This window comes from Myotis nattereri (genome assembly GCF_964212035.1).
Source record: "Myotis nattereri genome assembly, chromosome: 19".
Lineage (NCBI taxonomy): Eukaryota > Metazoa > Chordata > Mammalia > Chiroptera > Vespertilionidae > Myotis > Myotis nattereri.
Genome location: NC_138095.1, coordinates 2173807 through 2196711, shown reverse-complemented (window position 1 = coordinate 2196711; position 22905 = coordinate 2173807). Strand labels below are relative to the sequence as shown.

Below are 22905 nucleotides of genomic sequence, written 5' to 3'. Positions count from 1 at the left end.
CTGGTCAGAGCATCTGCCCCTTGGTGGTCAGTGCACATCATAGCGATCAGTCAAGTGGTCTGACACTTAGCATATTAGGCTGTTATTACATAGGATTATTTCAAAGTCCTTTAGCTCCTTAAGCCCCATGGTTCTCTCTCTGGCTTTTTAAAACCCTGTCCTGTCTTCCCACCAGGATAAAGAAAATGAAGAGTCTGATAGCTTATAAGACAACAAAACTGGAGTTGATGGGCTCTTGAGGATCTAGTATTTGCCCCGAAGCTGCTGTTGCCAAAGGGAAAGGCTCCACCTGTGACTGACACACGGTACCGTCAGCAGGAGGAACTGCGTTCATTTCCACCGAGGAAATAAACAGCACCAGGGGACCAGTGTCCTCACCCACAGCAGACAAACCGAACCAACTCAAATCATTAGAATACACTCTGTCTAATTACATACAAATCTGCCTATAAATGGCCACTTACCTGCTTGCCCAGAGCAATGCTTTGCTTTATGCTAAACCAGCAGTTTAAAAACATTGTAGCATAAACTGGCAACTATTTGAATGGGCTGGTACATATTTTATACTTAATTATCCAATAAACATGGATGACTTACTACATCCTGGGAATACAATGGTGAACAGCACACACCCCTGGTCCTCGGGGTGCCCTCCAGGAGGAGGAAGCAGACATGCAGAGAAATGATTGCCCTTCTCTGGCTCTGAACTGCGTCAGTCCCAGGAAGTCAGCAGTGCGGGCTCCTGCCTACCTTACGCCTGGGGAAAAGGATGAAGAGGCTGTTGAAAATATCTAGAAGAAAGAAAAAAATGAGCATTTGCATAAAGGTTCATGTTCAGTGCCTTCTAACAAACTTTTCTAGTAGAGGCAGGTTCAGGTCAGTGGTTCTCAACCTTCCTAATGCCCAACCTTTAACACAGTTCCTCATGTTGTGGTGACCCCCAACCATAAAATTATTTTCGTTGCTACTTCATAAGTGTAATTTTGCTACTGTTATGAATCATAATGTAAATATCTGATACAGGATGTATTTTCATTGCTACAAATTGAACATAATTAAAGCACAGTGATTAATCACAAAAACAATATGTAATTATATATGTGTTTTCCGATGGGGTCGCGACCCACAGGTTGGGAACTGCTGTTCTAGGTGAAGGAAAACATAAGAAGGAGTAGAAAGCATTGTATTCCAGGCAATGAGGCATCGCTTTTAGATGAGCTAGAAGGTTGTGATTCCACTCTCTCTGTTCTTACGCATAATTAAGTGAAATATATTGAAAACATCTGCAGGGGAATCGCTAGCAGTGGGAAGCATGTTCAGTCTCTGTATTCTGTCTCTATCCTGGAAAGAGTTGATGTACTTAGGTTATTCCTTTATTTATCAGTCTGACCTGGCTGGCCACAGGCAGCTGGATGCATGTATCAAAGGTGCACATGGGTCCCCCCACACTTTTTTTTTTAAGATATTTTTATTGATTTCAGAGAGGAAGGGAGAGAGAGAGAGAGAGAGAGAGAGAGAGAGAGAGAGAGAGAGAGACATCAATGATGAGAGAGAATCATTGATTGGGTGTCTCCTGCATGCCCCACACTGGGGATCGAGCCCACAACCCCGGCATGTGCCCTTGACCAGGAATTGAACCCGGGACCCTTTAGTCCGCAGGCTGACACTCTATCCACTGAGCAACACCAGCCTTGCATGCTTTTTATTTTGTATGTAGTTTATAATCACTTTTTCTTGCATCTGGTTGAACATCCAACCATGTGAAATTACAGTAATACTAAGGAGCAAATGCTCCAAACAGGGGCATATTTTAGCTTTTATTGTGTAACTGATGCGAGTGGCTTCTCTGTGACTAATGTTTTGCATGTGTAATGACTTTATGTGTGACACCAGGAGTTGTTTACCAAGAGCCAATAGCGGCTCTTGTGCACTTGAGGTCCTGGTTGATTCTCCACAGAATTTTCTCCAGCATCATCTCACTCAGCAGGGCCTGTGTCCAACCCTGAGCTCCACCATGACTGCTGCCTGCCAGGCCTCCGGCTCGGCCCTAGGTGCCCATTAGAAAATAATTGATAGGTTAATGCTTCCTTAACTTATTACTGAATAAGGTGGGTTTCTCCTGAGGGTATTATGCTTTAATAAAGGAGCGTTGAAGGCTGAAAAGACTTAACATCTCAGAGAAGACTTCTTCCGTGAATGGTTTTTCTGAGACCATGACAGGCTGACACTTGAAGGCGGAATCCAGCTGAGTCCCTTTTGTGCGTGTCTCCCCACCTCCTGCCTGGGGAACACTGGCAAGCAGGGTAGCTATTCACCTGCCTTCTCCCACTCTTCCAAGTGTAGCCTCCAGGCTTCATTTCATAAATTCTCCTCTAGGTGTGTTTATAAATAGACATCAACTCAGAACCAGAAGCAAAAGGTGACTGACTTGAGAAAGACAAGTATCCCACGATCCCACTCATAGTGGAATCTAAGTAACAAAATAAACTGATGAACAGAGTGGAACCAGAGACATGAGGCATGGACCAGAGTGTGGGATCTTGGCGGGAAGGTGGGGGATGGTGGGTGGGTGGGAGGTATTCAACCAAGGACCTTGTGTGCATATATGCATGGCCCATGGCCACAGACAATGGGCTGATGAGGGCCTGGGGTGGAAGTGGGCTAGAGAGGGCCAATGGGGAGAAAAAACAGGCATATGTAATACTTTCAACAATAAAGAATTATTTTTTTAAAGTGGCTGACATTAACCCCTCACATTTAATTCCATTTAACCCCCATTCATCTTTGCTTCTGTCACTCCATCCATCCAGAAGGGAGAGAACATTCCATTGGCACCAGACCTAGACACAGACCTGCATATTCTCATAAAAAGACAAGTTAGGATTTCCTTTAATCAGTTTCCATAAATCCTAAATGCAAAGATTTAACTGCAAACAAAAGCTACTTACAGTTTAAAGATGCATAGGATTTTTTTTTTTTTGAGACATCCAGGATGGAGATTGATGGTATACTCATAACTTCCTCCTTGTTGTTTTGTGTTTATTTTTCTACTTATTCAGGTTTATTATTTATTAATTGATCTATTTTTTTTCCACTCTCTTTCTTTGTCATTGCATTCTCTGAATCATAGTTCTGTCTGCCTACTTTGCTTTATACATGCACTCAAAATTATTAGCATTGATGCTGGACCACTTTCCATCCTCACGAAGTTCTAGAAACATCTGGTTTTAGGGTGGAGATACCTCCACATGGTCATCTACCCAGTCTTCTACTGTGAAATCACTAGCCATGATGGGACAGAAACACTGATTCCTCAAGGAAGCCTCCCTCGCCTCCCAAACTAAAGCCTATCTCTTTGCTTATGCTCTTATATCTGGCTGTAATGTCTTTCTTACACCCCTCATGTTTTAAATATGTATTTGGGCGATAACGTGATAAATGCATAAATGCATGCCCTTAGACAGGGCTGTGAGCTCCAGGGATGGAGAGGCGACTGCTGCACACTCACCACTGCATCCCTCTCTCTTCATCCAAGCACCGCCCATACAGTATAGGTCAATGTACATCTATAGTTATTATTGCTATTAGTAGTCGTGGTAGTAGTAGTAGTAATACTAAGGTCTATGACCAGCTTTGTTTTTATTATGAAACCCAAACTGGCTATAGATAAAGATTTGTGTATTTACCTGCTTCTTCCTCCACTCATACTTTCATTTATTTGTTTAGTCTATTCAGCTGACAAACAAATAACAAATATATGTTGTATGACTATTCTGCTTAGACCCTTTTTCAAGCAAACAAGGCTGAAGCAGTGAAACACCCTGCCCATTGAAGGAACTTGTCATTGTTAAGGAGAGAAAGACAGATACATAAATGCTTCTAATGCAAAGTAGAGCCTGCTAAGCACCCAAGAGTGCCCCAGAGTCCCCACAGCACAGAGGCCTAGGGACCGCCTCACAGGGCATTGCGTTTGCCTGAGACTCTAAGGTAATGGCTCACCTGGACAGGCAGAGATGAAAAGCAACAGTGTTCCAGGTGAAGATGAGTGTGTGGGGGGAAGGGGGAGGAATTGAACAAAAAAGTAGAAAAGAAAAAACTCATGGACACAGACACAGTGTGGTGACTGCTGGGGGAGGTGAAGGAGGGTGATGGGGGTTAAATGGTGATGGAAAGAGACTGACTTGGGAGGTGAGCACATAATACAGTGTAGGGAGGATGTTTTGCGGAATTGTGTACCTGAAACCTGTATAATTTTATGAACCAGTGTCACCCCAATAAATGCAATTTAAAAAGTTTGTGTCTTTATTTCTCGAATGCCATGTACACCTATAGGAGACAGTCGATATCTTAGTGATCTCAGACAGCAAACAAAGCTGACAGTGGAGACAGAAAAGTTGTGGGAAGAATTCGTGTGCTCATCACAGGAGCAGAGATTTCTATTCTTAGGCCAGAGAGGGGAGGCCTCTGAGCAGGATGACCTAATCGGAATTGAGTGTTTGAAGGATCAGTTTGGCATTACTGTGTCCGAGGGTTCAGTCAGCTTTGTGTTGATTGTGGCAACTCCCATCCCTGGGGCCTGTGCCTGTCTCTGTGTCTTAGTCCCCATGGGTGGCGTCCACACTTCCCTCACACTGACTACCTGCAGGCTCACATTCCGCTTGTCACCTGTGTGGGCTCGAAGGACACACTGAGTCTTGGTCTGTTTTAATGGACTATTTAAGAAATGGACACAGAGTTTGAACCAGGTCCTCTTACTTCCGCTTTCAGATGAGGGAACTGAAGCTGGGATAGAACTGATTTTCAAACCCAAGTCTTCTGAGCTCTTTTCTGTCCTGTTTACAATCTCTTTTAATTTTAATAAAAAGAGTGAGTACAAATAAAACGACAGCAGTTAAAGTCTATTGTATAATTTCGAAGGCAAGCCCTATTCTAAGTGCTTTCATGTGCATTTAATCATTTAATAATCACACAAACATTTGTGAGGCAGGTGCTGCTGTTCTCTGAAGTGGCGAGGACGCTGTGATGAGAGAACTTACGCCTCAGCATGAAGCTATTAGGTGGGGGCATCTGGACAGAGAATGCAACAGCCTGCTCTTTCCTGCTGCGCTTTCGCCCGTAAGTTCAGGGAGGGACACACGTGAACACACCTGTCCACTGTCCCATATATAGTAGGTGCTCAATGAATGTTGCCTGAAGATAGGTTTACTCTGAGACCTCAGCTAACGCTTGTATCTGTCTTGCCTGGGCCTCGGGCCAGTCCTGTGGTGTTTGACTTTCCTCCAGATGCTCAACCCAGGGGTCATCCTGCGAGGAATGGCTCAACTGCTGGGCATTTGGGTTGGTCCCTCACCTGTTGACCATTCTGAGTCTATCTCCACTTTTTAAATTATTAGCCTAGACTTGCCAGTCCACGTCTGCCTTACCTGGTCTAGTGGACCATGGAAGCATTCACTCTTCTTTAGGAGACGGATAGAGTCTTTGGAATAGATCCACATCACCACATCCTGGGGAATGAACCTTGTAGAAATCCATACTTCTCCTATTGAATTATATGAGCTTCCAAAGACGACCAAGACAGACTTTGGGGAATGGCAAGCAATTAAATTAAAAATTCAACCATAGGTATTGAATTTAAAAAGAGAAAACTAGTAGCTGTTACGTCTCTGCAATGTTATGCCAGGAACTCTACATTTTCACACACATGTGCTGTTTAGTCGTCACAAAAATTATATGAATAAGAAATTAGGTTCAGAACAGGAAAGATGCTCATGGTTACAACTAGTACACTGTAGAATTACAGTATAAACATAAAGGTGTCTGACTTCAAGCTCATCCGTTTAATTAGCCAATATTTATTAAGTGCCTACTGTGAGCTAAGCGCTCTGCTGGGCCCTAGGGATGTGCGAACTAAGCAAGCCAGGCATGCTCCTTATCTGTAAAGAGCTCATAATTCTGCAAGAAGAACAGATAACTGTGTAAGTAACAACATCAAGCAAGAAGAGTGCTGTGATGGAGAAAATGCAACCGACGTGACCCTTCCATGTAGTCTGCACGTGGCGAGAAGTGCAGGCCTCGCATTTAAACACACACAATTGTTCCCTTCACTCGGTCCCCATTCCTCGTGGTTTCGCTCTGCAGGGTGTAGGGGCTGGCCTTGAGCGGCTCAGGGCCCCGGCGTGGGGAGCGCGGGGACGCCTGTGCGGGGGTGTCTGGTGAGTCTGGTCCCAGGACAGAGGAGCTTAAACAAAACTGGCAGAACCCGTGGGCCAGCAGAGGCTAAGGGATTCTAGGGACGCTATAAAGAGGGCCGGCCTCAGTACCCCAGGCCCGGGGCCCAGCGGTCGGGCAGCCGGCTGGCGGCGGCGCTTCGGCGAGGGCAGTGCCAGGCTGTGGCGTGAGCGAGCTCGTGCCCGGCCTCGTTCACCGCCGTCGAGGCTTCCTGAGCTGGGCCCGCCCTTCGGACTCTTCCTCTCCGACCTCGGGCCCGATCCTTTCAGATAACACAGCGCACGGCCCACTGAACGCTCGGCCCCAGCTGTGTGCTTCGCGTTTGTGTGTGTGTGTATGTGTGTGTGTGTGTCTGTGTGTGTATGTGTGTATGTGTGTGTATGTGCGTGTGTGTTTGTGTGTATGTGTGTATGTGTGTGTATGTGTGTGTATGTGTGTGTATGTGTCTGTGTCTGTGTGTGTATGTGTGTGTTTGTGTGTGTATGTGTGTATGTGTGTGTTTGTGTGTGTATGTGTGTATGTGTGTGTATGTGTATGTGTGTGTGTTTGTGTGTATGTGTGTATCTGTGTGTGTATGTGTGTATGTGTGTGTGTTTGTGTGTATGTGTGTGTATGTGTGTGTATCTGTTTGTGTATGTGTGTATCTGTGTGTGTGTTTGTGTGTGTGTATGTGTGTATGTGTGTGTATGTGTGTATGTTTGTGTGTGTGTATGTGTGTGTGTATGTGTGTGTATGTGTGTGTATGTGTTTGTGTGTATGTGTGTTTGTGTGTATGTGTGTATGTGTGTGTATGTGTGTATGTGTGTGTATGTGTGTGTATGTTTGTGTGCATGTATGTATGTGTGTGTATGTGTGTGTATGTGTGTGTATGTGTGTGTGTTTGTGTGTATGTGTGCGTGTATGTGTGTGTTTGTGTGTGTATGTGTGTGTATGTGTGTTTGTGTGTATGTGTGTATGTGTGTTTGTGTGTATGTGTGTATGTGTGTATGTGTTTGTGTGTATGTGTGTGTATGTGTGTGTGTTTGTGTGTGTGTATGTGTGTGTATGTGTTTGTGTGTGTTTGTGTGTATGTATGTATGTGTGTATGTGTGTATGTGTGTGTATGTGTTTGTGTGTATGTGTGTGTGTATGTGTGTGTTTGTGTGTGTGTGTATGTGTTTGTGTGTGTGTATGTGTGTATGTGTATGTGTGTGTATGTGTGTGCGTGTGTATGTGTGTGTATCTGTGTGTGTGTTTGTGTGTGTGTATGTGTGTATGTGTGTGTATGTGTTTGTGTGTATGTGTGTGTATGTGTGTATGTGTGTGTATGTGTGTGTATGTGTTTGTGTGTATGTATGTATGTGTGTGTATGTGTATGTGTTTGTGTGTATGTGTGTATGTGTGTTTGTGTGTATGTGTGTATGTGTTTGTGTGTATGTGTGTATGTGTGTTTGTGTGTATGTGTGTATGTGTTTGTGTGTATGTGTGTGTATGTGTGTGTGTTTGTGTGTGTGTATGTGTGTGTATGTGTTTGTGTGTGTATGTGTGTATGTATGTATGTATGTGTGTGTATGTGTTTGTGTGTATGTATGTGTGCGTGTATGTGTGTGTATGTGTTTGTGTGTATGTGTTTGTGTGCGTGTATGTGTGTATGTGTATGTGTGTGTATGTGTGTGTATGTGTGTGCGTGTGTGTATGTGTGTTTGTGTGTTTGTGTGTATGTGTGTATGTTTGTATGTGTGTATGTGTGTATGTGTGTGTTTGTGTGTATGTATGTGTGTGTGTTTGTGTGTATGTATGTGTGCGTGTATGTGTGTATGTGTGTTTGTGTGTGTATGTGTATATGTGTGTGTATGTGTGTGTGTGTATGTGTGTGTATGTGTGTATGTGTATGTGTGTGTATGTGTGTATGTGTGTATGTGTGCATGTGTGCATGTTTTCATGTGTGCGTGCGTGCATGTGTGTGTGTGTGTGTGTGTGTGTGTGTGACGGGGGGGGTTCCGGGGGGTGCTGGGGACACACGGGGGTTTCCGGAGGCCCCGGTGGAGGCCGCAGCTGCGGGGCGCCCGGAGGGAGGGCGGGAGGGCGGGGGGCCGGGACACCCCGCGCTCAGCTCCCAGACCCGCGGCGCCGCTAACCCTGCGGACTCGCTCGGGGCGTCTCCTACGTCCGGTCTGTTCACAGGGCGAGCCCGGACGGGAGGCCTGGGGTCTGTCTAGCCGTCCATGCCTCTGCCTCCGGACAGGGCAGAGTCGGGCACCTCTCCTTCCTGCTTTTTTAAAAAATATATGTTTTTATGTATTTGCAGAGAGAGGATAGAGTGATAGAAACATCGATGAGAGAGGATCGTCACCCATTGGCTGCCTCCTGCACGCCTCCTGCTGGGGTTCGATGGAGCCGCAACCGGGCATGTGCCCTTGACGGGACTCGAACCGGAACCACTGGGCACGCGGTTCGGCGGTCCGGCAATAACTGCGAGGCCTGATGACAGGAAAAGGAGCCTTAACTGGCTCCTGCCACCCACCAGATGCTTTCGGCAGTGACATCAGGAGTCTCCTCAACAGTGCCGTCAAGCGGGTAAGATTTCCCCTTTTTAGTGATAAAAGAGCCCGAAACTCGGAGACGCTACAAATGGTACCTGCTCCCTGCCGCCGAGGGGGCGTCCGAGGGGACCTGCGCCCCACGGGCTCCCTGGCCTCCTCCAGCGCAGGGAGCCGTCGCCCCGGAACCCCCCCCCCCCCAGGCTGCCTCCTCCGGGTCTGCGCTCCCTGGAGACGGAAAGCTGCCCGAGATGGCGGGCCAGTGAGTGAGAGGCAGCTGCAGCACCACAGACGCATTTCCAGGCCCGGGAGCCTCCTGCGGAGGAGCCAGCCCCGGGAGAGGCGCGCAGTGGGCGGAGCAGGCCGCACCCCGCTCTCGCTCTGGGGACCCCTCCCCTCCGCCAGGCCGCCCGCCCCCGCCCCCGCCCTGCCTGTGCGGAGGCCCTTGGTCCTCAGTCCTCCCGATGGCCCGAGGAAGCAGAGGGATTTAGAAATCCCCGTGCATACAGCTTAACAAATGGCATCATTTGGTAAAATTAAAGGCCTCTTTTTAAAAACATAGTTATTGCTACGTTTCAAAAACAAACGAGGCATTTTAAAAATAAAGATGGAACGTGATTGTTGAAATGGAATTTTTAAATATCTGCTCAATGTGTGTGTGTGTGTGTGTGTGTATCAGAGAGAGAGAGAGAGAGAGAGAGAGAGAGAGAGAGAGAGAGAGAGGCGCTACTGTAATTTTAATTAGTTGTGATCTAAGTTGCATTTTTGCTCCTTTTTTTCTTTCTTCCTCTTTTATGTATCAGTTAATCTATTGGTTACATTTTCAGCTTTTCTTTGCTTCTGGTTTCATTTTCAGATGAAAAAATGCTAGGCACACAGTGCTGCTGTCTGGTTGCCATGGCGACCACAGCCTATTATCCGGCCTTGTCATTCATCAAGAAAGAATTGCACTTGACAGAGGAGAGGGAAATGCCTGCAGTCTGCAGCACAGAAGGAAAAGGGCTTCTTTTCTTCCGTGTGTGTGAAAGGCCTTTAGTGCCTGTCTAGTTACATCTTTTATTTAGCGTTATTTATTGCTTGGAAGGACAATAACTGATATCTGTAAAAATATAGCCCCTCCCCGCAAAGTATTTAACTGGCAATTTGTATATTGACCTTGCTTTCCAGTTACAAACTTACAAACTTCTATCTCGTGCTGCACCCCTGCCTCCCTGCCAGGAGCAGCCAGAAGATTATATTTCCAACAGTGAATGCCATTGTCAAGGTAATCAACAGAACCGCTTCTTCCTAAAGTTATATTTTATTACCAAGTTTATTTATTTTTTTTCATTGATTTTAGAGAGAGAGAAAGAGAGAGAGAGAAACATAAATGTGAGAAACATTGATCAGCTGCCCCCAATGGGGGATCCAACCAGTAATCACACTGTCACCTTCTAGTGTTTGGGACGACATTCCAACATTCCCACCTACTGAGCCACACTGGCCAGGGCTTGTTCTGCTGTTCTTAAAACTAATTAGTGTGATACATAATCAATAATTAAATATAACTTTTAATTAAATGACTTCTCCCAGTATGTAATGACTATGAAATACAGCATCAGCAAATCATAAAAAGATAGCATGGCTGTCTTTCCATTAGATAATTAAATATAAAAGCATGATTGCTCTTTATAAATTTGGATCCATCCCTAATCCATTGCTATTCAAAGTCAGAAAAAAGTAATTACTTGTTTTTTGACTATTCCTCCTCATGTCAATTTGAACTCATTCAAATTGTATCTGAAACGATTGGTCTAATAATTGTATATGCTTACACACCAGGCCTGTTATTTATTTTTTTATTTTAAGTCTGATATTTTCCACCTCATTATCCAAGTCTAAATATCCGCATCCCATGGGCCATTTTAAACAACTTTGCTCTGTTGATTACTTTGCTCTTTTTGAGTTGTTTGATTTTGATTTTCTTCTTAGGTGGAGAAAGCTTGTAAAAGAGGCAGTATAATACACTGCATTCTCTGAACCTGGGCTTTGAGTATTGGGCTGATCTTTTGTCTCAATGATCAGAGAGAAGCTGGACAATAATGACACTTCATATGGAGTTGGTAAAAGAGCAGCACTCAGCAAATCTGAGGTGTGTTGCCATTAAGCCATTCCATCTTGAGTATAATTGGGCACCCAGTTTGAGCAATAAGAGCTTCTGAAGTTCAAGTTTTCTTCTGTCTGAGGCGACTTCAGGAGCCCCATTTCCACATTCTTAGTGAAGCAGAGTTGGATGAGTATCCGGTCAGTTTTGGTTTTGAAATGGTTCAGATTCTTACCTTCCCACCACTTCCTTAAATATCTGGAAAATTCTAGAAAGAGGAGGTTTGGGGGTGGAGAGGGATAATAATAAAAAAATTAATTACAGCTGTCAGGAAATCTGGATTCTAGATATTGCTACATAATAACTCAACATCTCTTAATTTTCATTGCATCTGAGATAAATTCCACTAATGCATACTTGCCAGCATCCTTTATATATTCTGGCATGTAAAAACATAGCAACCATGGAATGTTTTTCTTTAATTTTGACATTGGGTAGAGCAAGGAAACAACAAAAAGACATGTTGACTTGAGAATTATGGCTTTTCCTATTGGTTCTAAACTTTTACTTTAATATTGCAGCAACACCACGGTTCATTTCCTGTTAAACTGCAAGCCTGCCTTACCTTTTGATTTTCAAATGTCCCTTAGGCCAATGTTTTCACTAAAGAATGAAAATGAACAGGCAGAAACAATTAAGGGAGCAGATACAGTGAAAGCGAACACTGTCTGGCACCTTCCCAGAAATGAAAGTGTACAAAGGAATGCCGCTTGGAATCTGATCCCACAGCAGCAAAGCTTTTGCTTCTTGTCATTTTCCCCTCGCCCACCCCCCGTGCACACCACTTCCCCTTTACGGGCAAAAAGAAAAAAAGAAAGAAAGATCTAGGCACACAAAGGAACTCCTAAATACTCACAGGCAGGGAAATATTTTACCTGTCTGTTACTGGTCCAGGATTATCCCCAAGAAAAAAAATTGCCCTAGAAATTATAAACTGCAAATGGCGCTCAAAACCTGGTAAGTGTTCACATGTGTCTTTATGAAATGTGTAACCTGGAGCTATGGATTGTCTATGCAGCCCTGATTAAGGACATGAATATTATTAAAAGGATCAAGTCAGCTTAATTAAAGGTGGAAAATTATAAAATCATAGACAATTGTAACCTACAATTAGGAATATGAAACTAATACAATAGTTTAATAAATAGTACATTCATTTATTTATTCAGATAATTTTCAGGTAATATTATTTTATGCATAAAATGCATGCCAATCACTGAGTGAGGAATAAAGATTCAGGGATAAAACACACAACTCTTACTTTGAAATCTATGATCTCAAAGCAATGATAAAGAGGAAGTGATATTTTTACTAGAATTTTAAAAATTAGTAGAAATTAATCTGGCAAAAAGGGAAGAGAGCAGCATGTTTATATACTGTAGAGTTCAGAAAGCTGTAAGAGAATGCCACACCCAGGGGCTCTGAGGTGCAGACCTCAAACAAATCAGTGGGTTATTAATTTAACGTTATTATTCTTTTAATAAGGTATCATTTACCTATCAGGAAATAAACAGATTTTAGGTATACAGCTTGATTAGATTTGACCATTGAATTCTCTCGTATAATCCATACTCCAATAAGACACAGTCAATTCTGCTGCAATGTAAAGTATGCATTCCTAAAAATCAGCCTTGTCATGCAAAACCATGCAATAAATATCACAAGTCTTATGCAAAAACATGAGGCTAGGGCATAACATTCAGACATTGTCAGTGACATGTAAATATGAATAGAAGCTTAATTAAAAACAGTAGTACAGTTTTGCATGTTAGGTGAATGGAAGTTTTAAAATCTACACTAATAATAGACAAATATGTAAATTGGACCATACCTCCATGACACCCACAGCCAATCAGGAGGGAATATGCAAATTAGTGGTACAAAGATGGCGTGGCCATGGAGCCAGCCTTAGCGGGTGGGAGGCTTGGGTCACCCCCCACCTGGGCGGCCACAGAAGGAGTAGTCTGTGCCACGAAGCCGTGGGAGGCTTGGGTCTCCCAGGCCAGCTGCCAAGGAAGGAGCCTGCAAACGGCCCTCAGCCCCTCACCCAGACTGGCCAGGCACCTGAGCGGGGACCCCCACCCTGAAGGGGGTGTGGCCAGCCTGAAAACTGCCCCAGCCCCTCGCCCAGGCTGGCACCATCCCCATTGATGACCCCCATCCCAATGGGGGCATGGCCGGCCTGCAAACCATCACAGGCCCCTTGCCCAGGCCACCCCACTCCCCCAAGGGAACCCCCACCCTGATCTGGGACACCCTTCAGGGCAAACCAGCCAGCTCCCACCCATGCACCAGGCCTCTATACTAATAAAAGGGTAATATGCTAATTAGACTGGGAGATCTTTCAGGAGACCTTCTGAACGTTCTTCTGGACAAAGCCATGGTGGCAGGGCTGAGGTAGAGGTGGTTAGGGGCCAAGAGGGGAGGGCAATTGTGGGGGATCAGGCCAGGATGGGATGGCAGTTGTGGGTGATCAGGCATGTAGGGGGAGTCGTTGGGGGTGATCAGGCTGGTGGGTGGGGCAGTTGGGGGTGAGCAGACCGGCAGAGTGGGCCAGCTGGGGTGAGCAGAATGTCAGTGGGGGTCAGTAGGGGTGAGCAGGCTGCTGGGGGGGCCAGTTGGGGGTGAGCAGGCCAGCAGGCAGAGTGGTTAGGGGCAATCAGGCAGGCAGGCAGGTGAGCAGTTAGGAGCCAGCAGTCCTGGATTTATCCCAGGGCCTAAACTGGCAGTTGAACATCCCCCGAGGGGTCCCGGATTGGAGAGGGTGCAGGCCGGGCTGGGCTGAGGGACACCACCACCCCCTTGTGCACAGATTTTGTGCACTGGGCCACTAGTGCTATAATAAATATGGTACTTTACCTTGAAAAAGACCTGAAGACATGGCCATCAGAAGGGTTCTAGTTTATGAGTTATTGTGACATACAGGAAGGAGGATTACCTAAAATGAGACAAAAATATGTCACAGCTAATGTTGATGGCTGTGGCTCAGTATCCACGAGAACTAGCTGTATCATGTGTGTTCCTGTGCATGCGGTTTGTGCGTTCTTATGCAGGTCAATTCAGCTGGACAGTTTTCTGCTTTCACAGTGTTTCCTGCAGACAGAACCCACATAAGCAAATGAAAAGTCCACATTGCCCTCAACTCTTTCCTAAGATGTTGATCGCACTGGAACCAACTCTCAAGCTTAAAGCGTGTGTTACAGCAGCACCGCCTGGGGAGAATGTTGCCGGCTAGTTCCCTCAGACGTTCACCCAACCACCCAGGCTCCATCGCCGGGGACCACTGGTCTCATTTCTGTCACCACAGATCAGTTTGCTTCTTCAGGAACTTCATAAACATAGAATCTCTGTACAGTTTGTGTCCTGGCTCAAATGTCTTCGAGCTCATTCATGTTGCTGGTTTCCTGGAATGGTCATCCCTTTTATGATTGAGTAGTAGTATTCCATTATATGGATATTCAATCATCCGTTTTTCCATTTTCCTAGTGGTGATCATTATGGCCATTAGGGTACCATTTTTTTTATTATCATGTAAAAAGCTACTATGAACATTTTGTACATATTAGTTTGTGTTTTAAGATATGCTTTAGTTTCTCTCGGCTAAATACTTAGAAGTGAAATTGCTGGGTACGGTAAATGTTTAATTTTGTGAAAAATGGTCAAATTTCAAAAGTAGTGCACCACTTTATGCTTCCATCAATAATGCTGAAGGTTCCAGGTGCTCCCCATGCTCAGCAACATTTGACGTGGCCAGTCTTTTAGTCATTCTACTGGGAGTTTTGATTTATACATAGAAGTTAGGTTGTGTTGGTTGATAGGATGGTTCAAATGTTAGATATGCTTATTGATTTTCTATTTAGTTATTCTACCAATTATTGAGATCAGAATGTTGAAATATTTAACTATGATTTCAAATTTGTCTGCTGCTTCTTCCTTTTCTATCTATTTTTGCTTCATAAATTTCGTGCTATTATTACATACATACCCTTTTATAATTACTGTATCTTTATGGTTTGACATTTCTATCATTGTTCTATTTTTTCTGCTAACACTAATTTTTCTAAAATCAGTTTTGTCTAATATTAATATAGCCACTGCATCATTCTTATGATTAATGTTTTTAATCTTTTTCCACATCTTATTTTTATCTGTGTTATTACATTACATGTGAGTCTGTTATAATCAGCACACATTGGGGCATGCTTTTTAATACAGTATACCAATTTCATATTTTAATAAAATACTTAGTTAATTTATAATTAAATAGTTGGATATAAAACTGGTATCTTGCTCTTTGTTTTCTATTTGTCCCATCTGTATTTTTTCTCTTATGTCCTCTTTCCAGACTAATTTTTGCATGAGTAATATTTACTATTGCATTTTGTATCTTTTGTTAGTTTTTTTATTTATACACCATTTTAAAAAAATTGCTTTAGAATTTGTATAAATCCTTAACATTTCATAATTTGCCTTAAATTAATATCAGCCTACTACATATAAAACATGTATACTTAAAAGTTTTCACTTTTTTATATACTAATGCTGTCATATATATAAACTACTTTTTTATGCTGTCATACACTGAAACTCTGTTGAATTTTTCAGCCATTTTTTGTCTGTGCTTCAGTTTAGATAATTTCTATTTTCCTGTATTCAAATTCACTAATCTTTCCTTTGCTGTTCACTCATCCACTGACCTTTTTGCTTCAGGTGTTTTTTGTTTTGTTTTTTAATCTAGGACTTACCTTTGTTCTTTTATGTTCTTTTAGTGACATTTCTATTCACTATTGTGTTTCTCTACTTTATTCATTGCTGCACTTCATTTATATTTCCCTTTAAGTCCTTGAACATGTTCATAATAGTTGTTTTGAAGTTCTTGTCTGTTAATTCCATTATGTCTGTCATTTCTGAGTCTGTTTTTATTGACTGCATTTTCTCCTGGTTATGTGCCACATTTTTCGACTTCTTTATATATAATACTTTCTGATTTGATGCTGAACATTATAGATCCCATGTTGTTGAGTGTCTGGCTTTTGTTGTCTTCCTTAATAGAGTATAGGGTTTTGTTCTGGAAGGAAGTTAAATCAATACTGCCTGGTTCTCTTTAGTATTGTTTTTAAACATTGTGAGGGTCTAGAGTGGACTTTATTCCAGGTATAAACTCTCCCAAGGCATGACCTTTCTGGTTTCTCTACCAAGTACTGTGGCTGCTCTGAGGTCTCTACACTATGATTGGTTGGAACTTGTGCCCTTCAGCCTTCTGAAAGTCTAGTACTTGTTTTACTCAGTTTCTCAGTAGTTTTTTCTTTCCCCAAAGCTGCCTTTTCTCTTGAGTTGTTCTGCACAGGACCTCCTGGCTCTTGCCCTGCATATGGGAAGTGTTGTGCTCAAATACTCAAGGGCTCCCAATACAGATTTCTGAAGCTCTTGGTCTGCGCAGCTCCCTTTTGTCTAGTATCTGACCCACACATTTGTCTAGTATCTGTTCTCTTTCTCTTTATCCAAACAAGACCATTGTTTTTCCAGGTTCCTGTACCTGCATGACAGTTCAGAATGGGCCTCCAAGTAGAAAACCACTGAGATGATGAAGCTCACCTAATTTAGTTTCTTTCCCACAGTGATCATGGTTCTTTTTTGCCTGTTGTTCAACAACTGAAAATGGTTACTTGGTATATTTTGCCCAGTTTGATAGTCCTATACCAGTCACTCAGTTATCATTGGCAAGCAGGTATTTTAATGCTAAATCATTTTGGTTATCAAGTTCTTTGCAAAAAGGTACAAAAGTGTTCTTCATTACAAGAAACACTACCTAAGTAATTATACTATCATAGATTTGTTATATGCGCTGTTTATATAAATGTGTGTGTAATGGGATTTTAGTCATCACAAGGCAACAATCATTTAGTATTATGCATACTATCACCTTATCCATTTTCTTTTCATATCAGTTTTGGTTAGCTTGGAATTTACTGCGGCCTGTGAGAATTATAGCTGTAAGAATCAGAATGAAAGCATTTTTTTCTGTTATTTAATGTTGAACTGTTTCACTTTTCAGAGAATAATCCTCTTGATTATGTTACCATAGGACAGTCAGAGCATCGGAATGTCTTCCCATTGGCCAAGATGGTGCCGAGGAATGCTCCTACACTGAGCATGCCAAAACCTGGAAATATGAATGGGCAAGGTCTGAGAGGACAAAAGCTAGCAAGAAAATTGAATAGGAAAAAAGCTCTCCCCTCCTATCCCTAAAAGATCTGTGAGCTTGAACAGGAAGGAGACATGGTCTTTGGGAGGGGAGTCTGTCATTCTTCCAGGTTGTGTGGCACCTGAATAAAACCTCTTTCCTTTTGCACCAGCACCGGCCTCTTCCCCTGTGGCAGGAAGCCAAACCTGAGTTTTTGGGTTATGGTTGGAGAGCTAATTAGGGTCCATATGCCCTGATAGGCCTGAGAGACTTCACATAAACTGCAATGTAAAGTGGATTTATTCTTTGTGTTCATATGTGTGGTTCTGGGAGAACATTGTTCACAGTATTTGTGAGATACTAGTTGGAGTGTCCAGGTCAATGGAGCAATTCAATTCACATAGATTTTATTGTTCAGAGAGTAAAAATCCATGTGTATTAACTTGTAGGCAACTGGAACAAAAAAAAATGTATCCATTATATTGAACCATCTACTATCTGGTACATTTTTGAAACTGATTTCTGTGATACAGACATGGTTAGTAATTTATCTGGAAGGCTCTCCTAGTGTGAATAATTTTGAGTCCCTATTAATACCCTGGAAAACATGGTCAAAAACAAGGCTGCAAGCACATAGACTTCTTTGATAATGAAATGCAAATATTGTTGAGTGTTATTAATTTAGTTGGTCATTTAACAAATACATTTGGAGTACCAGGTACCGTTTTTAGGTGCTAGAAAAAAACGATGGTGATGGTTCTAGGTCCGTGATAGAATATCTCTTAGAGAAAATGAAGATGTGAATATAAATGACTGTTTTCATTACACATACACTGGAAAAGCCAAGAATTTGAGAGCCCGAGTTCCCAGTCTTTCATTTCAGGACATGAGCGTCGTTGCTCATCCCATTGAAAACCACCCCTTGGCCAATGAGAGTTTTGTTTTCTTTCCTGAAGTGGAGTTACTTTGGTAGCAGTCACTACTGCATTTTATAGCTGCTAGCCTTAAAATCAATCTGAGCTATGAGTAAATGCTATGGGTGAGTTTTTATTTTCTCTTTAAAAAAATGGTTTTTGAATCCATAATGTTTGTGGGCTAATAATCAATGCTGGAGTTTGCTCATCAGGAATCTCTTTTCTTAATGCTACATGGAATCAACCCCAGTTTCCACATAGCTTCCAGAGTTATTGCTTAAAGCTAAGTTAATTTTCTGTTGTAGTTTGCAATGCGTTACATCACATACAATTGAAGATTCACTTGGGAGATAAACTTCAGAGTGTTGTAGAGCCCTCATCAGATTCATCAGTTGATGTCTGTAAAGTATTTTTAAAAATTAAATAAAGCAGATAATTTATTTTTATCAGCTTTAAAATTTATTTATTCATGGAACTGAAATGTAATACATTGAATCATAGTCATAGATCTATATTTGAGGCTAACACTTGAAGCTTGTATTAGAAACAAATGCAGAGAGAGAGAGAGAGAGGAGAGAGAGAGAGAGAGAGAGAGAGAGAGAGAGAGAGGGAAGCAAATGCCAATCAATGTCTGTGATTCTCATCTAAAAATACATAAAGCTAAGTTGTGCTCTGGAGATTAACTGGCTTTATCAATTACAAATGTCCTCCTTCATCTGAGTTCAGCTAGAACTCAAACCTGGTTAGGCTGCCTCTGTATCGGTATCTGTCCTGGATGACACTTTCATGGGATGCATTATTCCGAGAAATTGCATTTAGACACCTTAAGTATAACAACTATATTTCTATTCACTATAACATCTAGAGATGTAATATGAATTACATATTTTATCCTTTCTTTGGGAATGATTCATTGATACCTGGGGATGTGTACATATAATTAATGATGGATACATGTGCACACACAAAAATGTAAAATGTATGCATTTTAAAATTTTGTTGTATGTTAGTTTGCCCTTGCAGCTACAAATATTCAGGCTATGTCATATCAACATGAAATAAATACAATTAATCAAAAAGTAAAAATTTATAATAGTTTTATTTATGCAATTTCATTTGATTTTTTCATGAAACTGACAAATTATTTTGATACCATATAGACATTTTGAAGAAATATGTTTGCTTTTTGTTATTAAATGGTTAACTTTGTGCCTAATATATGCTAATTATATATTTTTAAAAGCCTGGACTCTAAAAGACAACTTGTTCAGTTGTTCCTCCAGCTCCAACAGAAGTCCTTTATTATTTACAGTCCCTCAGGCAGAGTGATACACCCCAGGACTGTAGGACAGCTCAGAGCACGAGAGTCTCAGTTCCATGTAAGGAAGGGAGTTTCTCAGCAACAGTCAGTAGGTAACGTCTACCTGAAGATTTGCAATAATAATAGAGTGAATATTTTCTTTTTCTCTAGAAGATATTTTCTTTAGAATAATGGAGAAAAATAAATATGGCTTTTTTGAAAACCAAAGGAAGAAGCAGGCCAAAAGCATACTAATGTGGAATTATCAATCATATGTTATTCAAAAACCACCTGGAAATACACATTATAAGAAGTTTGCAATAAAGCTATCTACAAACACAAGGAAAGATAAATTTTATGTGCTTAATTCACATTTTCCTTCCTGTGTCCTATATTTTTATATTTTCTTTAGAAATTCAACATGTTTTAATTATATTCTTTGATTTTTTAAATAAATATGCGTGCGATAGGGCTTCCAGTCAAGATGGCAACATAAGTGAATGCTGTACTCAGAATCTGCCACACGATCACAACAAAATGTCAACCAAACTTCAGAATAACCGGCATTCAGAACCCCCTGAAGTCTAGCTGAACAGAAGTCCTACCACTGTCACTACAAAGAAGAAGCCATATGAAGATAAACAGGAGGAGCAGAGACTCAGAACAGGGGCAGGCACCACACCCATGTGAGCAGTTAAAGATCAGGAGAGCCATCTGGGCTCAGAAGTTCCGCCCGATGAGCCAAGGGGCCCAGCATTACAGCTGGCCCAAAGCTCCTGGTTCCAGTACCAGGAAGAGAAGCCCCATCACTGGCTGTAAGCACCAGCAAGGACTGAGGCTGAGGGAGACCAAGGGCTGCTGGAGCCCCAGATGTTCCTCTTAAAGGACGCCATGGGCTTACACAGACTCATTCCCTCGAAGCTCCATGCTGGGGAAGCAGCTTGAAAGGCACCGAGGACATGGGGGAGGAGCTGAATTGCTTGGCATCAGAGCGAGAGCTGCAGGGGCCATTGTTCCTTTGCTGAGCCCTCTCTCTGCAGAGCTGACAGGCAGACACCAGATTTCAGTCTCCACCAACTTGGCTAACACGGTTCCCCTTGCCCTGGTGATTCCCTGAGACCCCATCCAATTTGCAGGCCCACACAGACCCTTTCCAGTGGCTTTTCCATACAAATAACCTATCATGACCCAAGCTGCTAACTTTCCTAAAAATCTTTCAAACAAGGAGGCTCTGGCCTCTGAATACCTATTCCTCTCACTAAGTGGCCCCAGGCCTGGCCTGAGTGGCAGCCGCCCTTGGTTCACAGCTTGGCCTCTCCCTGACACCTGCAAGCCCAGCACAAGTAGCAGCCATGTGCAGATCACTCTGTAGCTTATGCTAGGTGGTCCTGAGCAAGGCCTAAAACCAGACCATGTGTATGCTGCCTATATGATACGCACGTTAGGTCGAAAGACACACACAGACTGAAAATAAAGGGGTGGAAAAAATATTAGAAATATACAGAAAAACTGGGGTAGCAGAAGTTATACCAGACAAAATAGATTTTAAAATAAAGGGTATAACAAAAGACAAATAAGGACCCAGCAATTTCACTTCTGGGTATTTATCCAATGAAACCCAAAACACTAAATAGAAAAAAATGTACTCATCCATATGCTTATTTCAGCATTATTTATGATAGCTTAGAGAAGCAACCTAAGTGTTCATTAATAGATGAATGGATAAAGAATAAGTAGTGCATATATACAACAGTATATGATTCAGTCATAAAAAATGAATGCAATTTTACCATCTGCAGCAACATGGATTGACCTATAGGGTATTGTGCTGAGTGAAATAAGTCAGACAGAGAAAGATAAATGCTAAATGTGAAATCTCAAAATCAAACAAATAAGCAGAGTAGAAACAGAGTCATAAATACAGAGAACATTTTGATGATTGCCAGATGGGAGGGGAACTGGGGGATGGGTGAAAAAGCTGAAGGGATTTAGAGTATAAATTGGTAGTTACAGAACTGTCACAGGGATGTAAAGCATAGGGATATATAGTCAATAATATTATTATAACCACATATGGTGCCAGGCTGGTAATGGACTCATCAAGGTGTCCATTTCATAAGTTATAAAATGTCTAATCATGGATTTGTGCACCTGAAACTAATATTTTACATTAACTATATAGTTAATATATTTTAATATAGTTCATGTATTTTACATTTACATATAGTTAATATTTTACATTAACTATAATTTAAAAATAAAATAAAATTTTAAGTATCCTATCTAATAAAAGAGAAACATGGTAATTAGCATACGTCCACTACCCTTCCCATTGGCTAATCAGGACGATATGCAAATTAACTGCCAGCCAAGATGGCAGCCGGCAGCCAGGCAGCTTGAAGCTAACATGAGGCTTGCTTGCTTCAGTGACGAGGGAAACCAACGTTCCCGCCTGCCTTGCCAGCCTCTGAGCTTGCAGTTTGAAACATTCTTACAAATATAGAAGCTAAACAAAACCCCAGAAACCTGCTTTCAGCCCACCAGGATCTCAGAGCTGGAGTTGATACAGTGTTTTGATTATAGAACCCAAACAAACCAGATACCTGCTTTCAGCAGCAGAGGCCTCAGAGCTGGAGTCAGAGCTAAAGCTGGCCCAGAATTAAAAAAAAAGAAAAAAAGGAGCAGTTGGGAGCTTCAGTCAGCTGCCAGACTGAAAACAGCCCTCAGAACCTCACCAAGACTGGCCAGGCACCCCAGTGGGGAACCCCAACCTGAAGGGTGTGTGACCAGCTGCAAACAGCCATCATCCCCTAACCCAGTCTGACCAGGCACCCCAGTGGGGACCCCCACCCTGATCCAGGACACCCTTCAGGACAAACCAGCCAGCCCCCACCCGTGCACCAGGCCTCTATCCTATATAGTAAAAGGGTAATATGCCTCCCAGCACTGGGATCAGCAGAGCCGGGAGGCATCCCAGCACCCGGATCAGCGGAGCTGAGAGGCCTCCCGGCAATGGGATCAGTGTGACAGGCGGCAGCGCCCAAACAACCTGATCGCCCTGCGGCTCTGTGTGTGACAGGGTGCGGCGCCCCAACCCACCCCCCACGGGCCCTGCTCTGTGTGTGACGGGGTAGAGCCATAACCTCCCCATCGGCCCTGCCCTGAATGTGAGAGTGGTGGTGCCCCAACCCCCTGATTGGCCCTGCTCTGTGGGTGATAGAGGGTGGCACCCCAACCCCCTCATTGGCCCTGCTCTGTGTGTGATGGGGTAGAGCCATAACCTCCCCATCGGCCCTGCCCTGAGTGTGACAGTGGCAGTGCCCCAACCCCCTGATCGGCCCTGCTCTGTGGGTGATAGAGGACGGCGCCCCAACCCCCTGATTGGCCCTGCTCTGTGGTGACAGGGGGTGTCACCGCAACCTCCCCATCCACCCTGCCTTGAGTGTAACAGAGGGAGGTGCCCCAACCCCCCCAATCGGCCCTACCCTGAGCGTGACTGAGGGTGGCATTGCAACCTCCCAATCTGCCCTGCTCTGTGCATGACAGGGGGCTGCACCTAAGGATTGGGCCTGCCCTCTGCCACCCGGGAGCAGGCCTAAGCCAGCAGGTCATTATCT

At 43.1% G+C, this 22905-nt stretch overlaps 1 long non-coding RNA gene across 1 annotated transcript in view; it reads left to right on the top strand.

Annotated features, from left to right (window-relative positions):
* The window catches only part of LOC308534957, a 103574-nt gene that overhangs the window by 23951 nt on the left and 56718 nt on the right, over window positions 1–22905 (top strand). The window contains exon 3 of the long non-coding RNA XR_013997226.1: window positions 8516–8784. This is a non-coding gene — a long non-coding RNA (uncharacterized lncRNA). The remainder of the gene's footprint in view (window positions 1–8515; window positions 8785–22905) is intronic.